This window comes from Salvelinus alpinus, chromosome 1 (assembly GCF_045679555.1).
Source record: "Salvelinus alpinus chromosome 1, SLU_Salpinus.1, whole genome shotgun sequence".
Taxonomy (NCBI): Eukaryota; Metazoa; Chordata; class Actinopteri; order Salmoniformes; family Salmonidae; genus Salvelinus; species Salvelinus alpinus.
The window spans coordinates 11,297,115-11,309,114 of NC_092086.1; the positions used below are offsets into that span (position 1 = coordinate 11,297,115).

Genomic DNA, 12,000 nt, shown 5'->3' on the forward strand with positions numbered 1-12,000 from the left:
CTTCCTGCCTGTCCGCCCGTCTGTACCTCTTCCTGCCTGTCCGCCCGTCTGTCCCTCTTCCTGCCTGTCTGCCCGTCTGTCCCTCTTCCTGCCTGTCCGCCCGTCTGTACCTCTTCCTGCCTGGCCGACCGTCTGTCCCTCTTCCTGCCTGTCTGCCCGTCTGTCCCTCTTCCTGCCTGTCCGCCCGTCTGTACCTCTTCCTGCCTGTCCGCCCGTCTGTCCCTCTTCCTGCCTGTCTGCCCGTCTGTACCTCTTCCTGCCTGTCCGCCCGTCTGTACCTCTTCCTGCCTGTCCGCCCGTCTGTCCCTCTTCCTGCCTGCCCGCCTCCCTGTTTGTTTGATTTTGTAAATTAAAAAATCTGACCATCAAAAATCTGTCCTCCTCATTCCCTGACTTTTCCGGATTGTTTGTATTTTACACTGTTCATTTGTCAGAATTTTGAAATCTCAAACAAAAGTATTTAGAGCATTTTTCACACTTAAAACTGAATCCGCCGAGACAATGTGCTGTAGGAAGTTGGTACCCAGCCAGGTGCTGATGCAACTCTCCTGACTGAGTGACAAACTGAATCCGCCGAGACAATGTGCTGTAGGAAGTTGGTACCCAGCCAGGTGCTGATGCAACTCTCCTGACTGAGTGACAAACTGAATCCACCAAGACAATGTGCTGTAGGAAGTTGGTACCCAGCCAGGTGCTGATGCAACTCTCCTGACTGAGTGACAAACTGAATCCACCAAGACAATGTGCTGTAGGAAGTTGGTACCCAGCCAGGTGCTGATGCAACTCTCCTGACTGAGTGACAAACTGAATCCGCCGAGACAATGTGCTGTAGGAAGTTGGTACCCAGCCAGGTGCTGATGCAACTCTCCTGACTGAGTGACAAACTGAATCCGCCAAGACAATGTGCTGTAGGAAGTTGGTACCCAGCCAGGTGCTGATGCAACTCTCCTGACTGAGTGACAAACTGAATCCGCCGAGACAATGTGCTGTAGGAAGTTGGTACCCAGCCAGGTGCTGATGCAACTCTCCTGACTGAGTGACAAACTGAATCCACTAAGACAATGTGCTGTAGGAAGTTGGTACCCAGCCAGGTGCTGATGCAACTCTCCTGACTGAGTGACAAACTGAATCCGCCAAGACAATGTGCTGTAGGAAGTTGGTACCCAGCCAGGTGCTGATGCAACTCTCCTGACTGAGTGACAAACTGATGAATGGGTGATAATTGTGCACCTTCACAATTACATTTAAATTAGGCCTGAGTGATTAGGAGGGTGAAGAGGTTGAATTAATTTGAGTGTATTGATGAGTTTGTTATGCCTATTTATCAGCAGCAAATCATTTGACCGCATGACTTGTGGGTTGATACCATTACTTTTACATTTTACTTTGTACAAATTCAAAAAGGGCACTCGCACATCTGAGCAATCGTATTTGCAGGTGCAACAATTGAACAAGATGAAGGAAGAAGGAAACCGCACACTGCTCTTGATAGTATCACCGATATTTAATAAGCTTAAGGCCACACGGCCTTCGTCAGAGCTATCAAGAGCAGTGTGCGGTTTCCTTTTTCCTTCACCTTTTACTTTGTAAAAAACAGTTATGGGACTGTTTTATTTACTACAACTCTCTTTAATATTTATCACATTTATTGTAAATAAGAACATTTTAAATGTTGCACTAGGCCTTCTAAATAATTCATATTGGGCGGGAAACAATCGATGCCAGACAACCTGATCAGCCGGCGCATTGAAACTACACCTGAAACGATACCACATGTTCACACATAAGAGTTAGCCTATAGACACGTTTACACTGGCAGTCGGATGAGGGACAATATATTAGGCCTATTATTTGTCAAATTGTACATGAAGAGATGGGCGCATCGCTTTATCAAATCCGCCACATGCAGGTAAAACATTGTGATTTCTATATAGTATCTGAAAAAGCAGATTCTGCACTTTTTATGACACTTACCTTTGATAAATAACTGAATTCAAGAGGTGCAGCTCTTTTTTTCAAATTTAACTTTTTCCAAGAATATTCGTGCTGTCCCTGCATTCAGCTCATGACCACTCGACAGCATAGCTCTGGCTACTAAGCAGAAACTAGTAACATAATAAACGTAACATTAAAATATGCTATTCTGTTGTTAATTGATGAATGGGCCCCAGCAAACAGAAACATACGAATAATGGTGCATGTGATTTCAGTTAAGTTGTTGTTTGCGCCAAGGTCGAAACCAAGTACTTGCTCAATGTCTTTCCCTATCTGGTGAAAGATGAAACCAGGCCAGCGGGTGAGATACTAGTGTTGAAACTCGTGGACAAAGGCAGGAACAATGATCCTAAGCCCGGACTTGAACCCGATCGAACATCTCTGGAGAGACCTGAAAATAGCTGTGCAGCGACGCTCCCCATCCAACCTGACAGAGCTTGAGAGGATCTGCAGACGTCGTCCTGAATAATTACTGCTGACTAATCTCTCCTCTCTCTCTCTCCCTCTCTCCCTCCCTCTCTCTCTTGCTCTCCCTCTCCCTCCATCTCTCTCTTGCTCTCCCTCCACAGCAACTCATAACTCTCAGTGAGTCACTGATATCACCCAGCCCATCAGGGCTCAAAGGCCCCCAATAACCAAATATAAAGCAACTTCCACACATCCTCTGTCTCCCCTCCCTCTCTCTCTTTCCCTCTGTTCTGACTCTCTACCCTCTCTCTCTCTCTTTCCCTCTGTTCTGACTCTCTACCCTCCCTCTCTCTCTCTTTCCCTCTGTTCTGACCCTCTACCCTCCCTCTCTCTCTCTTTCCCTCTGTTCTGACTCTCTACCCTCCCTCTCTATCTCTTTCCCTCTGTTCTGACTCTCTACCCTCACTCTCTCTCTCTTTCCCTCTGTTCTGACTCTCTACCATCCCTCTCTCTCTCTTTCCCTCTGTTCTGACTCTCTACCCTCACTCTCTATCTCTTTCCCTCTGTTCTGACTCTCTACCCTCCCTCTCTATCTCTTTCCCTCTGTTCTGACTCTCTACCCTCACTCTCTCTCTCTTTCCCTCTGTTCTGACTCTCTACCCTCCCTCTCTCTCTCTTTCCCTCTGTTCTGACTCTACCCTCCCTCTCTCTCTCTCTTTCCCTCTGTTCTGACTCTCTACCCTCTCTCTCTTTCCCTCTGTTCTGACTCTCTACCCTCCCTCTCTATCTCTTTCCCTCTGTTCTGACTCTCTACCCTCCCTCTCTTCCTTTCCCTCTGTTCTGACTCTCTACCCTCCCTCTCTCTCTCTTTCCCTCAGTTCTGACTCTCTACCCTCCCTCTCTCCCTTTCCCTCTGGTCTGACTCTCTACCCTCCCTCTCTCTCTCTTTCCCTCTGTTCTGACTCTCTACCCTCCCTCTCTCTCTTCCCTCTGTTCTGACTCTCTACCCTCCCCCTCTCTCTCTTTCCCTCTGTTCCGACTCTCTACCATCCCTCTCTCTTTCCCTCTGTTCTGACTCTCTACCCTCCCTCTCTCCCTTTCCCTCTGTTCTGACTCTCTACCCTCCCTCTCTCTCTTTCCCTCTGTTCTGACTCTCTACCCTCTCTCTCTCTCTTTCCCTCTGTTCTGACTCTCTACCCTTCCTCTCTCTCTCTTTCCCTCTGTTCTGACCCTCTACCCTCCCTCTCTCTCTCTTTCCCTCTGTTCTGACTCTCTACCCTCCCTCTCTATCTCTTTCCCTCTGTTCTGACTCTCTACCCTCACTCTCTCTCTCTTTCCCTCTGTTCTGACTCTCTACCATCCCTCTCTCTCTCTTTCCCTCTGTTCTGACTCTCTACCCTCCCTCTCTATCTCTTTCCCTCTGTTCTGACTCTCTACCCTCCCTCTCTATCTCTTTCCCTCTGTTCTGACTCTCTACCCTCACTCTCTCTCTCTTTCCCTCTGTTCTGACTCTCTACCCTCCCTCTCTCTCTCTTTCCCTCTGTTCTGACTCTACCCTCCCTCTCTCTCTCTTTCCCTCTGTTCTGACTCTCTACCCTCTCTCTCTTTCCCTCTGTTCTGACTCTCTACCCTCCCTCTCTATCTCTTTCCCTCTGTTCTGACTCTCTACCCTCCCTCTCTTCCTTTCCCTCTGTTCTGACTCTCTACCCTCCCTCTCTCTCTCTTTCCCTCCGTTCTAACTCTCTACCCTCCCTCTCTCTCTTTCCCTCTGGTCTGACTCTCTACCCTCCCTCTCTCTCTCTTTCCCTCTGTTCTGACTCTCTACCCTCCCTCTCTCTCTTCCCTCTTTTCTGGCTCTCTATCCTCCCCCTCTCTCTCTTTCCCTCTGTTCCGACTCTCTACCATCCCTCTCTCTTTCCCTCTGTTCTGACTCTCTACCCTCCCTCTCTCCCTTTCCCTCTGTTCTGACTCTCTACCCTCCCTCTCTCTCTTTCCCCCTGTTCTGACTCTCTACCCTCCCTCTCTCTCTTTCCCTCTGTTCTGACCCTCTACCCTCCCTCTCTCTCTCTTTCCCTCTGTTCTGACTCTCTCCCCTCCCTCTCTATCTCTTTCCCTCTGTTCTGACTCTCTACCCTCACTCTCTCTCTCTTTCCCTCTGTTCTGACTCTCTACCACCCCTCTCTCTCTCTTTCCCTCTGTTCTGACTCTCTACCCTCCCTCTCTATCTCTTTCCCTCTGTTCTGACTCTCTACCCTCCCTCTCTATCTCTTTCCCTCTGTTCTGACTCTCTACCCTCACTCTCTCTCTCTTTCCCTCTGTTCTGACTCTCTACCCTCCCTCTCTCTCTCTTTCCCTCTGTTCTGACCCTCTACCCTCCCTCTCTCTCTCTTTCCCTCTGTTCTGACTCTCTACCCTCCCTCTCTATCTCTTTCCCTCTGTTCTGACTCTCTACCCTCACTCTCTCTCTCTTTCCCTCTGTTCTGACTCTCTACCATCCCTCTCTCTCTCTTTCCCTCTGTTCTGACTCTCTACCCTCCCTCTCTATCTCTTTCCCTCTGTTCTGACTCTCTACCCTCCCTCTCTATCTCTTTCCCTCTGTTCTGACTCTCTACCCTCACTCTCTCTCTCTTTCCCTCTGTTCTGACTCTCTACCCTCCCTCTCTCTCTCTTTCCCTCTGTTCTGACTCTACCCTCCCTCTCTCTCTCTTTCCCTCTGTTCTGACTCTCTACCCTCTCTCTCTCTTCCCTCTGTTCTGACTCTCTACCCTCCCTCTCTATCTCTTTCCCTCTGTTCTGACTCTCTACCCTCCCTCTCTTCCTTTCCCTCTGTTCTGACTCTCTACCCTCCCTCTCTCTCTCTTTCCCTCAGTTCTGACTCTCTACCCTCCCTCTCTCCCTTTCCCTCTGGTCTGACTCTCTACCCTCCCTCTCTCTCTCTTTCCCTCTGTTCTGACTCTCTACCCTCCCTCTCTCTCTTCCCTCTGTTCTGACTCTCTACCCTCCCCCTCTCTCTCTTTCCCTCTGTTCCGACTCTCTACCATCCCTCTCTCTTTCCCTCTGTTCTGACTCTCTACCCTCCCTCTCTCTCTTTCCCTCTGTTCTGACCCTCTACCCTCCCTCTCTCTCTCTTTCCCTCTGTTCTGACTCTCTCCCCTCCCTCTCTATCTCTTTCCCTCTGTTCTGACTCTCTACCCTCACTCTCTCTCTCTTTCCCTCTGTTCTGACTCTCTACCATCCCTCTCTCTCTCTTTCCCTCTGTTCTGACTCTCTACCCTCCCTCTCTATCTCTTTCCCTCTGTTCTGACTCTCTACCCTCCCTCTCTATCTCTTTCCCTCTGTTCTGACTCTCTACCCTCACTCTCTCTCTCTTTCCCTCTGTTCTGACTCTCTACCCTCACTCTCTCTCTCTTTCCCTCTGTTCTGACTCTCCACCCTCTCTATCTCTTTCCCTCTGTTCTGACTCTACCCTCCCTCTCTCTCTCTTTCCCTCTGTTCTGACTCTACCTTCCCTCTCTCTCTCTTTCCCTCTGTTCTGACTCTCTACCCTCTCTCTCTTTCCCTCTGTTCTGACTCTCTACCCTCCCTCTCTATCTCTTTCCCTCTGTTCTGACTCTCTACCCTCCCTCTCTCCCTTTCCCTCTGTTCTGACTCTCTACCCTCCCTCTCTCTCTCTTTCCCTCAGTTCTGACTCTCTACCCTCCCTCTCTCCCTTTCCATCTGGTCTGACTCTCTACCCTCCCTCTCTCTCTCTTTCCCTCTGTTCTGACTCTACCCTCCCTCTCTCTCTTCCCTCTGTTCTGACTCTCTACCCTCCCCCTCTCTCTCTTTCCCTCTGTTCCGACTCTCTACCATCCCTCTCTCTTTCCCTCTGTTCTGACTCTCTACCCTCCCTCTCTCTCCTTTCCCTCTGTTCTGACTCTCTACCCTCCCTCTCTCTCTTTCCCTCTGTTCTGACTCTCTACCCTCCCTCTCTCTCTTTCCCTCTGTTCTGACTCTCTCCCCTCCCTCTCTCTCTCTTTCCCTCTGTTCTGACTCTCTACCCTCCCTATCTCTCTCTTTCCCTCTGTTCTGACTCTCTACCCTCCCTCTCTCTCTCTTTCCCTCTGTTCTGACACTCTACCCTCCCTCTCTCTCTTTCCCTCTGTTCTGACTCTCTACCCTCCCTCTCTCTCTCTCTCTTTCCCTCTGTTCTGACTCTCTACCCTCCCTCTCTCTCTCTTTCCCTCTGTTCTGACTCTCTACCCTCACTCTCTCTCCTTCCCTCTGTTCTGACTCTCTACCATCCCTCTCTCTCTCTTTCCCTCTGTTCTGACTCTCTACCCTCCCTCTCTCTCTTTCCCTCTGTTCTGACTCCCCTCCCTCTCTCTCTCTCTTTCCCTCTGTTCTGACTCTCTACCCTCCCACTCTCTCTATCTTTCCCTCTGTTCTGACTCTCTCCCCTCCCTCTCTTTCCCTCTGTTCTGACTCTCTACCCTCCCTCTCTCTCTTTTTCCCTCTGTTCTCACTCTCTACCCTCCCACTCTCTCTCTCTTTCCCTCTGTTCTGACTATCTACCCTCCCTCTCTCTCTCTTTTTCCCTCTGTTCTGATTCTCTACCCTCCCACTCTCTCTCTCTTTCCCTCTGTTCTGACTCTCTCCCCTCCCTCTCTCTCTCTCTTTCCCTCTGTTCTGACTCTCTCCCCTCCCTCTCTTTCCCTCTGTTCTGACTCTCTACCCTCCCTCTCTCTCTTTCCCTCTGTTCTGACTCTCTACCCTCCCTCTCTCTCTTTCCCTCTGTTCTGACTCTCTACCCTCCCTCTCTCTCTCTTTCCCTCTGTTCTGACTATCTACCCTCCCTCTCTCTCTTTTTCCCTCTGTTCTGATTCTCTACCCTCCCACTCTCTCTCTCTTTCCCTCTGTTCTGACTCTCTCCTCTCCCTCTCGCTCTCTTTCCCTCTGTTCTGACTCTCTCCTCTCCCTCTCTTTCCCTCTGTTCTGACTCTCTCCCCTCCCTCTCTCTCTCTCGCTTTCCCTCTGTTCTGACTCTCTACCCTCCCACTCTCTCTATCTTTCCCTCTGTTCTGACTCTCTACCCTCCCTCTCTCTCTTTCCCTCTGTTCTGACTCTCTACCCTCCCTCTCTCTCTTTCCCTCTGTTCTGACTCTCTACCCTCCCTCTCTCTCTTTCCCTCTGTTCTGACCCTCTACCCTCCTCTCTCTCTCTCTCTTTCCCTCTGTTCTGACTCTCTACCCTCCCTCTGTTCTGATTCTCTACCCTCCCTCTCTCTCTCTTTCCCTCTGTTCTGACTCTCTACCCTCCCTCTCTCTCTCTTTCCCTCTGTTCTGACTCTCTACCCTCCCTCTCTCTCTCTTTCCCTCTGTTCTGACTCTCTACCCTCCCTCTCTCTCTTTCCCTCTGTTCTGACTCTACCCTCCCTCTCTCTCTCTTTCCCTCTGTTCTGACTATCCCCTCCCTCTCTATCTCTTTCCCTCTGTTCTGACTCTCTACCCTCCCTCTCTCTCTTTCCCTCTGTTCTGACTCTCTACCATCCCTCTCTTTCTTTCCCTCTGTTCTGACTCTCTACCCTCCAACTCTCTCTTTCCCTCTGTTCTGACTCTCTACCCTCCCTCTCTCTCTTTCCCTCTGTTCTGACTCTCTACCCTTCCTCTCTCTCTTTCCCTCTGTTCTGACTCTCTACCCTCCAACTCTCTCTTTCCCTCTGTTCTGACTCTCTACCCTTCCTCTCTCTCTTTCCCTCTGCTCTGACTCTCTACCCTCCCTCTCTCTCTCTTACCTCTGTTCTGACTCTCTACCCTCCCTCTCTCTCTTTCCCTCTGTTCTGACTCTCCCCCCTCTCTCTCTTTCCCTCTGTTCTGACTCTCTACCCTCCCTCTCTCTCTCTTACCTCTGTTCTGACTCTCTACCCTCCCTCTCTCTCTCTTTCCCTCTGTTCTGACTCTATCCCCTCCCTCTCTCTCTCTTTCCCTCTGTTCTGACTCTCTACCCTCCCTCTCTCTCTTTCCCTCTGTTCTGACTCTCTACCCTCCCTCTCTCTCTCTTTCCCTCTGTTCTGACTCTCTACCCTCCCTCTCTCTCTTTCCCTCTGTTCTGACTCTACCATCCCTCTCTCTCTCTTTCCCTCTGTTCTGACTCTCTACCCTCCCTCTCTCTCTCTTTCCCTCTGTTCTGACTCTCTACCCTCCCTCTCTCTCTCTTTCCCTCTGTTCTGACTCTCTACCCTCCCTCTCTCTCTTTCCCTCTGTCCTGACTCTCTCCCCTCCCTCTCTTTCCCTCTGTTCTGACTCTCTACCCTCCCACTCTCTCTCTCTTTCCCTCTGTTCTGACTCTCTACCCTCCCTCTCTCTCTTTTTCCCTCTGTTCTGACTCTCTACCCTCCCACTCTCTCTCTCTTTCCCTCTGTTCTGACTCTCTACCCTCCCACTCTCTCTCTCTTTCCCTCTGTTCTGACTCTCTACCCTCCCTCTCTCTCTTTCCCTCTGTTCTGACTCTCTCCTCTCCCTCTCTTTCCCTCTGTTCTGACTCTCTACCCTTCCTCTCTCTCGCTTTCCCTCTGTTCTGACTCTCTACCCTCCCACTCTCTCTATCTTTCCCTCTGTTCTGACTCTCTACCCTCCCTCTCTCTCTTTCCCTCTGTTCTGACTCTCTACCCTCCCTCTCTCTCTTTCCCTCTGTTCTGACTCTCTACCCTCCCTCTCTCTCTCTTTCTTTCCCTCTGTTCTGACTCTCTACCCTCCCTCTCTCTCTTTCCCTCTGTTCTGACTCTCTACCATCCCTCTCTCTTTCCCTCTGTTCTGACTCTCTACCATCCCTCTCTCTCGTTCCCTCTGTTCTGACTCTCTACCCTCCCTCTCTCTCTTTCCCTCTGTTCTGACTCTCTACCCTCCCTCTCTCTCTTTCCCTCTGTTCTGACTCTCTACCATCCCTCTCTCTTTCCCTCTGTTCTGACTCTCTACCATCCCTCTCTTTCTTTCCCTCTGTTCTGACTCTCTACCCTCCAACTCTCTCTTTCCCTCTGTTCTGACTCTCTACCCTCCCTCTCTCTCTTTCCCTCTGTTCTGACTCTCTACCCTCCCTCTCTCTCTTTCCCTCTGTTCTGACTCTCTACCCTCCCTCTCTCTTTCCCTCTGTTCTGACTCTCTCCCCTCCCTCTCTCTCTTTCCCTCTGTTCTGACTCTCTACCCCCTCTCTCTCTTTCCCTCTGTTCTGACTCTCTACCCCCTCTCTCTCTTTCCCTCTGTTCTGACTCTCTACCCTCCCTCTGTTCTGACTCTCTACCCTCCCTCTCTCTCTCTTTCCCTCTGTTCTGACTCTCTACCCTCCCTCTCTCTCTTTCCCTCTGTTCTGACTCTCTACCCTCCCTCTCTCTCTCTTTCCCTCTGTTCTGACTCTCTACCCTCCCTCTCTCTCTCTTTCCCTCTGTTCTGAATCTCTACCCTCCCTCTCTCTCTCTTTCCCTCTGTTCTGACTCTCTACCCTCCCTCTCTCTCTCTTTCCCTCTGTTCTGACTCTCTACCCTCACTCTCTCTCCTTCCCTCTGTTCTGACTCTCTACCCTCCCTCTCTCTCTCTTTCCCTCTGTTCTGACTCTCTACCCTCCCTCTCTCTCTTTCCCTCTGTTCTGACTCTCTCCCCTCCCTCTCTTTCCCTCTGTTCTGACTCTCTACCCTCCCACTCTCTCTCTCTTTCCCTCTGTTCTGACTCTCTACCCTCCCTCTCTCTCTTTTTCCCTCTGTTCTGACTCTCTACCCTCCCACTCTCTCTCTCTTTCCCTCTGTTCTGACTATCTACCCTCCCTCTCTCTCTTTTTCCCTCTGTTCTGACTCTCTACCCTCCCACTCTCTCTCTCTTTCCCTCTGTTCTGACTCTCTACCCTCCCTCTCTCTCTTTTCCTCTGTTCTGACTCTCTCCTCTCCCTCTCTTTCCCTCTGTTCTGACTCTCTACCCTCCAACTCTCTCTTTCCCTCTGTTCTGACTCTCTACCCTCCCTCTCTCTCTTTCCCTCTGTTCTGACTCTCTACCCTCCCTCTCTCTCTTTCCCTCTGTTCTGACTCTCTACCCTCCCTCTCTCTTTCCCTCTGTTCTGACTCTCTCCCCTCCCTCTCTCTCTTTCCCTCTGTTCTGACTCTCTACCCCCTCTCTCTCTTTCCCTCTGTTCTGACTCTCTACCCCCTCTCTCTCTTTCCCTCTGTTCTGACTCTCTACCCTCCCTCTGTTCTGACTCTCTACCCTCCCTCTCTCTCTCTTTCCCTCTGTTCTGACTCTCTACCCTCCCTCTCTCTCTTTCCCTCTGTTCTGACTCTCTACCCTCCCTCTCTCTCTCTTTCCCTCTGTTCTGACTCTCTACCCTCCCTCTCTCTCTCTTTCCCTCTGTTCTGAATCTCTACCCTCCCTCTCTCTCTCTTTCCCTCTGTTCTGACTCTCTACCCTCCCTCTCTCTCTCTTTCCCTCTGTTCTGACTCTCTACCCTCACTCTCTCTCCTTCCCTCTGTTCTGACTCTCTACCCTCCCTCTCTCTCTCTTTCCCTCTGTTCTGACTCTCTACCCTCCCTCTCTCTCTTTCCCTCTGTTCTGACTCTCTCCCCTCCCTCTCTTTCCCTCTGTTCTGACTCTCTACCCTCCCACTCTCTCTCTCTTTCCCTCTGTTCTGACTCTCTACCCTCCCTCTCTCTCTTTTTCCCTCTGTTCTGACTCTCTACCCTCCCACTCTCTCTCTCTTTCCCTCTGTTCTGACTATCTACCCTCCCTCTCTCTCTTTTTCCCTCTGTTCTGACTCTCTACCCTCCCACTCTCTCTCTCTTTCCCTCTGTTCTGACTCTCTACCCTCCCTCTCTCTCTTTTCCTCTGTTCTGACTCTCTCCTCTCCCTCTCTTTCCCTCTGTTCTGACTCTCTACCCTTCCTCTCTCTCGCTTTCCCTCTGTTCTGACTCTCTACCCTCCCACTCTCTCTATCTTTCCCTCTGTTCTGACTCTCTACCCTCCCTCTCTCTCTCTTTCCCTCTGTTCTGACTCTCTACCCTCCCTCTCTCTCTTTCCCTCTGTTCTGACTCTCTCCTCTCCCTCTCTTTCCCTCTGTTCTGACTCTCTACCCTTCCTCTCTCTCGCTTTCCCTCTGTTCTGACTCTCTACCCTCCCACTCTCTCTATCTTTCCCTCTGTTCTGACTCTCTACCCTCCCTCTCTCTCTTTCCCTCTGTTCTGACTCTCTACCCTCCCTCTCTCTCTTTCCCTCTGTTCTGACTCTCTACCCTCCCTCTCTCTCTCTTTCTTTCCCTCTGTTCTGACTCTCTACCCTCCCTCTCTCTCTTTCCCTCTGTTCTGACTCTCTACCATCCCTCTCTCTTTCCCTCTGTTCTGACTCTCTACCATCCCTCTCTCTCGTTCCCTCTGTTCTGACTCTCTACCCTCCCTCTCTCTCTTTCCCTCTGTTCTGACTCTCTACCCTCCCTCTCTCTCTTTCCCTCTGTTCTGACTCTCTACCATCCCTCTCTCTTTCCCTCTGTTCTGACTCTCTACCATCCCTCTCTTTCTTTCCCTCTGTTCTGACTCTCTACCCTCCAACTCTCTCTTTCCCTCTGTTCTGACTCTCTACCCTCCCTCTC

General features: G+C 50.8%; 1 protein-coding gene across 1 annotated transcript in view; it reads left to right on the top strand.

Annotated features, from left to right (window-relative positions):
* LOC139583688 (NLR family CARD domain-containing protein 3-like) overlaps positions 1 to 12,000 on the top strand; it is a 672,088-nt gene that overhangs the window by 504,896 nt on the left and 155,192 nt on the right. The gene's annotated exons all lie outside the window — the stretch shown is intronic.